We start from the raw sequence: 10,396 nt of genomic DNA on the forward strand, positions 1-10,396 counted from the left end.
GGGTATAGCAGTCAGGTGGTATGCTGACCACATCAATCCTATCGAACTACGAGAGTTCGATAAGGTAGTCAATCTCTTCATAGAGCGTTTCCTATTCAACACCGAGGTTTCACCTACGCTCAATCACCTTTACAACCTAAAGCAGAATGAGACTGAAAAGGCAGGAGAATTCATCCACAGGTAGAGAAGCACCTGCAACAGGATGAAAGTTCCCATTCCAGAGGAGCATGCATTGCAAATAATCCTCAGCAATTTCTCTGAGCCTCTGAGAAGCCTCATTGCCACTTCTCCAGCAAAATCCTTTATCAAATTAATTGAGTGAGCCGAATGGCTCGAGGTAGGAATAGAAAGTGGGCTTTACGAGGGCATGCCTCTGACAAAAAATATCCAAGATCAGAAAAAGAAAGCGCAGTTCACTCATGCAGCTGATACCTCTGGCAATAATCATGATAATAACAGAAGAAACAGAAATGATAGCAAGAATGGCCAGAACCACAGCGCAGCTCAAAGAGAGAAGTCTTCCAAGCAGAATAACAAGTCGTCTCAGTCTAACTTTCCACAAAAAGAAAAGATAAAGCGCGAAGGTTGGAGTAATGATCGTGAGTTCACTCCTCTGAAGCAAACGCTCGAAGAAGCCCTTGAATTCATGCTGGCCAAGGGATTGGTTAAACTCCCAAAAGTCGCAGATCCTCCCACGGTCATGGAAAGATTCACAAATCAATTCTGCAAGTTCCATCGAGCAGTGGGGCATGACACTGATCACTGCTTCGTCTTCAAAAATATTGTTCAAGATTGCGTCGACAAGAGTCTCTTTGTTGAAGACGAAGAGGAAGATGACCTAGCCGTCATGACCAAGTCTCTCTCCCGGCTACTCAGAAGACTAAAGATGTCAGAATTCTCCTACTTTTCTCCCCTTTTACCAGTCACCTTGTAGGGGGCTAGTCAGTCCAGTCCTTTTGTGACCTTTTGGTCAAAATACTTGTAAATATTTTAGTTCTTTGTTATCAGTTTTGATCGTCAAATAAAATGTCAATTTTCCTTTATATCTCTAATATCACAATACTTTCTTCCTCTGCCACATAGGGGCATTCGCTTTTTAAAAATCTATATTTCAAAAATCTCTTCATCAGCTTCTATTAAAATCACATTTAAATTTATGTTCTTTTCAGAATGCGGGACCAATCCTGACATCACTCATGAGAGAAATGATATTACCTATGAGGGCCTTTTCAAAAATCATGAAATTTCAAAAAGTCTTCGTTATGACCAAAGAGTTCAAATATTCTTTGGTCCAACCTTTGTCAAAAATCAACCCTCGTGTTGATCATGTTTTCAAAAATAGGTTTTTCGAACCACTGCATTGAAAAATCAACCCTCGTGTTGATCATGCTTTCCAAAATAGGTTTTTGAACCATTGCATTGAAGGATCAACCCTTGTGTTGGTCTTATCTTCCAAAATAGGTCTCAAATCTTGTGTTGATCATATTTTCCAAAAGTGGTTTTTTAAAATGTTATATTCAGAGATCAATCCTGGCATTGGTCTCATCTTCCAAAAATTGATTTTAAATCATTATAGTCAAAGATCAACCCCTATGTTGGTCTTGTCTTCCAAGTTTGGTTTTTCAAACCGTCATATTCAAAGATCAATCATTGCATTGATCTTATCTTCCAAAATGGGTTATAAATCATCATATTCAAAGATCAATCCTTGCATTGATCTTATCTTCCAAAAATGGGTTTTAAATCATTATATTCAAAGATCAACCCCTGTGTTGGTCTTATCTTCCAAGATTGATTTTTAAACATTATCTTCAAAGATCAACCCTTGTATTGATCTTATTATCAGTCTCGAACTGTTGTTTTTAGAAATCAGATCTATTGTTGATCTTCTTCTTCAAAAATATATTTTCAAACCATTGCCTTCAAAATTTGACCCTCATGATGATCTCTCATGTTTGATTTGAAGGATCAGTTCTCGCACTGATCATTCTTCTTACGGTAGATTTTCTTCCCAAAAATGATTTTTCACCTATCTTTCAAATAAACGTTTTCCTTTCAAGATCCCATATGCAGGCAGGATCAGAAAAACTCCTTTTACTCAAAATCTTATAAATTTTTAGTATTTTTATCCGTTTCATTCATTTTTATCAAGTTTACATCAATTTTATCAAGCTTTATCAAGTTTATCAAATATTTCCTCAAATTCCATTAAAATTTTATCAATTCTTCTACCCTTTCAGGTTAAGGGATAAACCAGATGCCTCTTTCCCATGAGGTATTTCCTTTATTCTTATTTTTCCACTCAGGTTAAGGGATAAACCTGACCCTCGTTGTCCGAGGTGTTCCCATTCAGGATAAGGGATAATCCTGAAACCCCTCGTAGGAGCCACAATGCTACCTATGAGGATTCTTTTGTAAATACAAGTTTTGCCAAACTTTATTGATTTTCTAGATTTATATCAATTTCCCTTCATTAAATTTTCTTAAATTCAGGATAAAGGGATAATCCTGAAACCCCTCATAGGAGCAACAGTGCTACCTGTGAGAATTCTTTTCCAAAATAAAATTTTCAAAATTTCTTTCCTTTTCTCTTCTCCATTTTTATAAATTTTATTTTTCTCCCCTTTCAGGTTAAGGGGTAAACCTGAATCATTCCTTTCTAAATTCTCATCAAAATGTCTATTCCATTTTCCCTTCAGGATAAGGGAAAATCCTGAAAACGCCGACAATCATTCTTGCTCAAATCTCAAGTATCTTAAAGAATGTCGGTGTCCCTTTTTTTTTCTTTCAAATCTCCATCAGAAAACCCAGTACCCACACTGGGGCATTTTTTGGAAAAATCCAGTATTCATACAGGTAAACCTAGCACTCGTGCTAGTGTCTGGCTGACTGATCAGTTAGCCCTCAGGTCACAATCTTTCCTCAATTTTCCTCAAATTCTGTCAATCTTCCATCAATTTCTATCCCTTCTCATCAATTCTCCTTTGAGATTCGAGTTTCGGCTCGAACTTCCAACTCTTTCCTTGAGATTCGAGCCTTGACTCGAATTTTCCAACTTTCCTTTGAAGATTTGGGTCTTAACTCGAGTCTTCTTTCCTTCAAAATCTAAACTTTCAAGTTTTCCTTTGAGATTCGAGCTCTGACTCGAACTTTCCTGCTTGCCTTCGAAGATTTGAGTTTTATCTCAAGTTTTCTTGCCTTCAATAAATGAATTTTCAAGATTTCCTTTGAGATTCGAGCCCCGACTCGAACCTCCCAGTTTTCCCTTGAAAACTCGAGTTTTAAACTCAAATTTCCTTGCTTTCCTTGTAGAATCCGAGTCCTGATTCGGATAGTCTTTCAAAGGCTTACCTTCAAAATCCAGTTTTATGTCAAGCTTACCTTCAGAACTTTAAATTCACATTTACCTTCAGAATTCAACCTCATGTTGGATTCTTCTACAGAATCCCACTGATATGTCAAAATTCGATGTTAAGCAAAGGTTTCGTCATCAAGGATTTCAGGAATATATTGCCAACTTGCCATAAAATAGTTGTTGATCTCAAACTTTTTATTACATAAAAGAATTTCCTCAAATCTCCTTAGTATTCCTTCCAAAAGGGCGAAACTTCTGTGAAGAAAGGCTCAAACTCCAAATTTTCTGTTGGTCAACCAAGAGGATAAAGAAAAAAATCTTCGACATGACCGGTAAAGGAAGTATTCAATGATGCAGAAGAGCCATAAATGAGCTGATATTGATCATAGCTATGGCGCATTCTTAAAGATTATTCTTTGGCAGTAAGACAGTGGAAATATCCTGGGCAGCCAGAAAAGAACCTACCCAATTCATATCTCCTCAAGTCAGCTAAGCTGCAAATCAAATATCCGCAAAAGGGATCTCTCAATTGTCGTCAAGATGAAGGCGAATTAAGCGAATAGACCCCCGGGGCCAAAGAAGATTTGAAACATCTCCAAGATGACGGAGTTTGTGACGGATCCTTCCAGGGAAGGTTCGGATCACCGTCGAGATGAAGGCGGATGTGATGGACCTACCGACAAACCCTAAAAGATATTTGATTCCAGCTATCATCTAAAGACCTTTGAGCTAATACCATCAATGTCATAATTCCTGAGAAAGAAAAGAAGGATCGAAACATCTCCAAGATGAAGGAGTTTGTGACGTACCCTTCCCTGAAAAGAGAGAAAAGTCAGGACATCTCCAAAAAGAAGGATGATGTAAAAGCCCAAGAAAGCCCCGTGACTCAAAAGAGTGCAAAAAGATCATCATGGGAAAATGCCCAGGATATCAAACTGCCCAAACTGCAAAGAATCTTCTTTACCTATGTGAAATTCTTCTATCAATATCTTCTCATTTAATTACTTTTATGAAGCTAAGAATTTTTCCTCTCCTTTCATATCAAGGAAATTGATAGCATCCTTGAAGAAAACCAACAACAAAATTTGACTTTGATTCTGGATTCTATAGAGTTAACCTAGTTGGGGGTAATACTCTAGGCGGAAGAGGAACATCTTCCGAAAGTGCTTACCTTAAAATTACCTTGAAGCAACTATAAATTTTATCATTTTGGCAAAATTTTCCTGCTTTCCCGATAGGAAATAAAAACTTGACATATGTTTTGATACATCTTGGTGTTGCCTTCTCCGTCTTTCGCTTTGACGAGAGACTCGCCTTCTCCTTAATGAAAGGATTGCCTTCTTCGTCTTTCGCTTTGTCGAGAGACTCGCCTTCTCCTTGTTAAAAGGATTGCCTTCCTCGTCTCTTGCTTTGTCGAGAGACTCGCCTTCTCCTTGATAAAAGGATCGCCTTCTCCGTCTTTCGCTTTGTCGAGAGACTCGCCTTCTCCTTGATAAAAGGATTGCCTTCTTCGTCTTTTCGCTCTGTCGAGAGACTCGCCTTCTCCTTGATAAAAGGATTGCCTTCTTCGTCTTTCGCTTTGTCGAAAGACTCGCCTTCTCCTTGATAAAAGGATTGCCTTCTTCGTCTTTTCGCTCTGTCGAGAGACTCGCCTTCTCCTTGATAAAAGGATTGCCTTCTTCGTCTTTCGCTTTGTCGAGAGACTCGCCTTCTCCTTGATTAAAGGATTGCCTTCCTCGTCTTTCGCTTTGTCGATAGACTTGCCTTCTCCATTGTTAAAAGGATTGCCTTCTTCATATTTTACATCTTGCCTTCCCCTTTGCCAAAAGGATTGCCTTCTTCATATTTTACATCTTGCTATCCCCTTTGTTAAAAGGATTGCCTTCTTCATATCTTACATTTTGCCTTCTCCTTGTTAAAAGGATTGCCTTCTTCATATTTTATATTTTGCCTTCTCCTTACCAAAAGGATTGCCTTCTTCATATTTCACATCTTACCTTCTCCTTGTTAAAAGGATTGCCTTCTTCATATTTCACATTTCGCCTTCTCCTTACTATTGCCATCTTCATATTTTACCTTCTCCTTGCTAAAAAGATTGTCATCTTCATCGCCATCTTCATATTTCGCTTTTATCTTCTCCTGTCTAAAGGATCTGCCCTCTTCCATATTTTCGCCTTGTCAAGAGATTCGTGTCCTTGATAAGAGGTTCGCCTTATTCATCTTTTACCCCATCAAAAGATTCGTCTCCTGTTACCTTATTCATCGTTCATTTTGTCTCACATTCCCTCATTTTTCATTCCCAGAAGAGTTGCCTCATTCAGCTGAAGTATCTCTCCTATCCCATCACGGTTTCGAGAAATCCGTATGGTTGTTCCCACTCAGGTTAAGGGTCAAACCTGAACTTTTTGCGAGAGGTCATTAAATTCAAAAGCTGATTCAGTCTCGGCAATGAGACTCCCAAGTTCACCCCTTTTTCAAAGCTTTAGGGAACCCCATTTCCTTCCTCCTTTCGCAAACCCCTTTCGGATTTGTTCGTCCAAACTCCGAAGGTCCCATCATGGTCTCTTCACTCGAGGATTCCGTATGGTCGTCCCCTTCAGGTTAAGGGTTAAGCCTGAACCTCGTGCCTCGAGGTATCTTCCTTTTCAGGTTTTGGTTAAACCTAAATCTCGTTTCAACAAGTTTCCCTCGTTTCGATGAGGTGTTTTCCTCCAATCCCATCATGGTTCTTCCCATCGAGGAAACCATGCCTTGTATATCCATTCAGGACAAGATCTTGCTTGAGCTTCATCTCATGAGGCGTTTTCTCAAAAATGTCCCATCAAGGTCCTCATATATTCCCTTCCCCATTAAGGTTATTTCGAGATATATTCGTCCCATCCAGGTTAAGGGCTAAACCTGAGTCATTCTGAAAAGCTGATTTTGTCTCACCCATGAGACTTGATCAAAATTCTTATCTTTCATCATTTCGGGATCATCACCCAAAGTCCCATCACGATTTCCTCATCTCTTATTCAGTCATATCATTTCCGAGGATTTTGTCTCCCTCAAGCCATTCAAGGATAAAGTTTTAAACCTGAAAAACCATGTTTTCAAATATATTCTTCCACACCCAGTTCAGATCTGCTGACTGGGGCATTTTTTTTCAAAATTTGGAGTGTTTTCTTTGCCACTAAGCTCGGCTTTCAACCGGCTTAGTAGCAAAGAGGGGCATCTGTGAACACCCCAAATTTTTCAAAATCTTTTAAATATTCCCCTTTTGCCCCTGATATCATTTTATGAGCAATTGAGTCTCTTTTAAATCTAAATTCCAATACCTTTCTCAAGTTTTACTGAAATTAATTCATTTTATATATCTGACTTGGTTTTGGATCCGGACCCATGATCCTAATCTAAATCTGAGTCTCGTTGTCCAATTTTTAAGAAAATACCAAAAATAGTTTTCAAATAGCTCAGACAGTCCATCTGACATCCGTTTGGATCCATCACGTTGTATTTCTCGATTCGAGTTTCAAAACTCGAAACATTTTCTCAAAACTTGGGTCCAAAACCATTCTTCTGAAGAATTTTTCCCAAAATGGCCTGAAATTCTCGAAAAAACATTTTTTTGTAAATATTTCTCAGAAAAAATACAAAAAAATTTAGTGTTTAAACTTTGTTTTTCACAAAATCTTAGTTTTCTATTACAAAAATACAAAAAAATGGAAAAACGATACAAAAATCCAAAAAATTGAGGAAAGCAAATGGTTTTAAAACTTGGAAAAGTTGAATTTTGCCAAAAACCTCATCTTAAACCATTTCTTACAAAAATTTCTTAAAAAGAAACCATCCTTTTGAAAATTCAAGAAAGTTCCAACGACTTGCCGTTGCAAGGAATCACAGGGAGAGGCGATGGAGGGCATTGCCTCGATCCTCCTTCTCTCCCGTCCATCTCCAAACCGCCCTCTCGATCCTTCGAGGGCTTATAAAAGAAGGTATCGAGAAGGGAAAGGGGGCATTGATCGCATTCCTCATTCGGTGTCTATCCTTCCTTTCCTCTTCTCTGATCGGTCTTCATCCCATTGACATCATCCATCTCCTTCTTCTTTTTAAGAAAGAAAATCCTCACAACGAAAAGAGGAAAGAGCTCTCCTTCGGTCTTCAGAGTCCCTGCAATAACACGGAGACGAATCCCATAGTAGAGCCATGGTAAGGGTTTTCTTCACTTCTTTCCTTCTTTCTGAAACACTGAGTTTTTTTTTTTCTTTTTTTGCAAGCCCTTCTGTAATATCGATCTACATATAGTAGAATCGGTTTACTAATGGCAAGATCAACGGAATGACCTGATTCCAACATTTTATTTTTCTTTTATTTTTTTTCTTCTTTCTCTAAAATTTCTTTATGCTCATTCAATTAGAATGTTAATTTGTTCGGTATCCCCCCTTTGTTTTCGTATCATGTTTCTCTTTTCTCATTTTAGATTTTTTTCATTTACCTCTGTGGCTTTATATAAGATTGTCTATTCGGCACTTGATCTTCAAACCTCAATAGTATTTGATTACATTTTGTCCATTTGGTTAAATGAAATTTCCATTGATTTCATCTCTTGACATGTGACGGTTTACAGATTCCCAAAGGTCGTATTGAGGTGAGTGAGGTGTGTAGTATTTATCTTCAAATTTTTTTTTATATGCTGTAGTTTTCGCTTGATGTGGGTCATGGATTTTCGGCTAATAGAATCATTGGTAGAAGCTTATCTGCATTTCTAACATCTTAAATAGTTTGAGAAATCAAATATATAAGATATAGAGAGGGAATGGTCTGGTATATGCTGTAATGTTGTTTGTTGGCTAGCTATGATCTCTGCGATTTTGGCGAGCTATCTCCTTGTCCAAATGTAGTGCCAGATCGATGAAAGCTACGAGGCGTATTTTCCTGTAAGTTGTTCAGTCACGATCTTTTGTATTTGATTACTACTTGCAGATAATAGCCATTCATGCTTCTTTCATTAGCATGGAATCATCGGAACCTATCATCCCTCTGTTTCAAATCGTCGGGTTTTGATTAGAACACCTTCATTTGTATGTTTAGATTCTTGTCACGTTGAGTGTTTTGCATACAACATCCACACCCGGCATTTTTTTTTTTTTAAGTACCACGATCTACATTTTCATCACATTCTCTTCATCTTCGGTGTATTGTTATATGTGATCATTTGCATAATATCCATAAGGCTTCATTATATTATATTCCTTGATTTCCAATCTGCATCCCTATTGTTCACAGCATATTCGTTTGAATTTCATGTGCATACCTTTACACAGACCCCACGACCTCCTCTTCCCTACATACCATCACTCATCCCTTCATATCACTTGTGATCATCTTTCCCACCATATACCAATATCAATATGGCTTGAAAATGAGTGCTTACAGTAGATTTTAATATTCACCGTGGAATAGAACAAGTAATGCATTCTATGAGGATCCAGGTAACTTCTTTGTTAGAATGAAAGTTATTCTGGTACTGATGAAGGGGAGGCAGTTGGACTTGGAAAGGGCAAAGGAACCACATTAAAACTACCCCGCGCACTTGAGAAGTTGGAACTCTTATCAAAGTATTGCCCCTCCGAGGTGGCAGAGATTCGAGATTAAAGGTCGACTCTTCTGGACAGTATCACTAAGTGTTCATGCAGAAGCTTATGTGAATGGTTCAGGGAAGGCAATGTATAAAGCATCGCAAGAAGGTCTAATATTTATTGAAGGATCTGGCCCAATTTATGTGATTGCCACTACTTTTCAGGAAGTTTCTTTCTGTAGCTAATTCAGGAATTTCCCTGGTTGATTATGTGGCTGCAACATCAAAATTAAGTCAAAGGCCCATGGGGTTCCATATCTCCAACAAATATCGTTGCTGCAGTATACCATTTCCTGCTGTAATTATCTGTTGCATGCACTGTACACACATGTATTGCGCCTATACCATCACCTTCATAAGCTCCTTCACACCCCAGTTACAATTTGTCATCACAACCATATCGCATTGCCACTTAGTGTTTGCAGCACATCACTTTGCTATACTTGTTACCATTGTGCTTATAATATCACATTATATACAACACTGGTTGTAGCACCTCCTATAGCATACTACCCAATTACATACCACTACCACCAACATCCCTACAGCAGCTACACCATGTTCACTCCTTCACAGGTAACATCTTATGCACAGTCTCCCCTTCACCGTTATATGTTCACCTACACAAGCCCCTGCCAATACCATCATCATGAAGTTTATATTTTTCTCCACGCTGCACATAACACCTGCATTTGCACAACATTTTCTGTTAGTAGTCATGGCCTTATTAGATTCAGCTCATCGCCTGTCATCGGTTCCATTTCCTGCACCTGCTGTAGCCATCTCACTGCACTACAATTACACATTTCTTGTATTTCCTGTTTACTATCTGTCTTGTTCACTGTTGCACAGGGTCACAACACCGTTCCCTGCATCCCCAGCTATGACTCCATCCCGTGCCCATTTCCAGCTATGCTTCATAAACGCCACCATTAGCCACCTTCCACTTCCAAACACCATTCCATCAACCTGTCTCTATCACCTCCAGCAGCAGTGCTTCGATATCTGCTTTCTCTATACCCACTCTTCCCTACCAGCACACTCATACACCTCAGTCCCTATCCTTCTTCGCAGCCACAGGGAAGCTGGATATTACTGTAACCTTGTCGCCTTTACAGCAGAGCTAAGGATTGCTGTAATTAGTTCTCTGCAAATTATGGTAATCCTCCGGGTTGCTGTAATTTCCTATTCTCCATAATAGTTCAGCGAACTGTTATGAATCACCTTCATTACCTTCTATAGCTGTACATACCACCTTATTTTGTATTACACACAGCACTTAACACCCACCTTCACTATTGGCATCCATGCCTAACCACCACTGCATTCTGTTAGTACTCAGTGAGCATTTGCCTTAGTGCTTTGATAACACTTGCTGAAAGTTATCCCACAAAGATATGTTGTTTACTGATTATAAATCCAAA

This window comes from Nuphar pumila, chromosome 1 (genome assembly GCF_984573655.1).
Source record: "Nuphar pumila chromosome 1, dmNupPumi1.hap1.1, whole genome shotgun sequence".
NCBI classification, from domain to species: domain Eukaryota; kingdom Viridiplantae; phylum Streptophyta; class Magnoliopsida; order Nymphaeales; family Nymphaeaceae; genus Nuphar; species Nuphar pumila.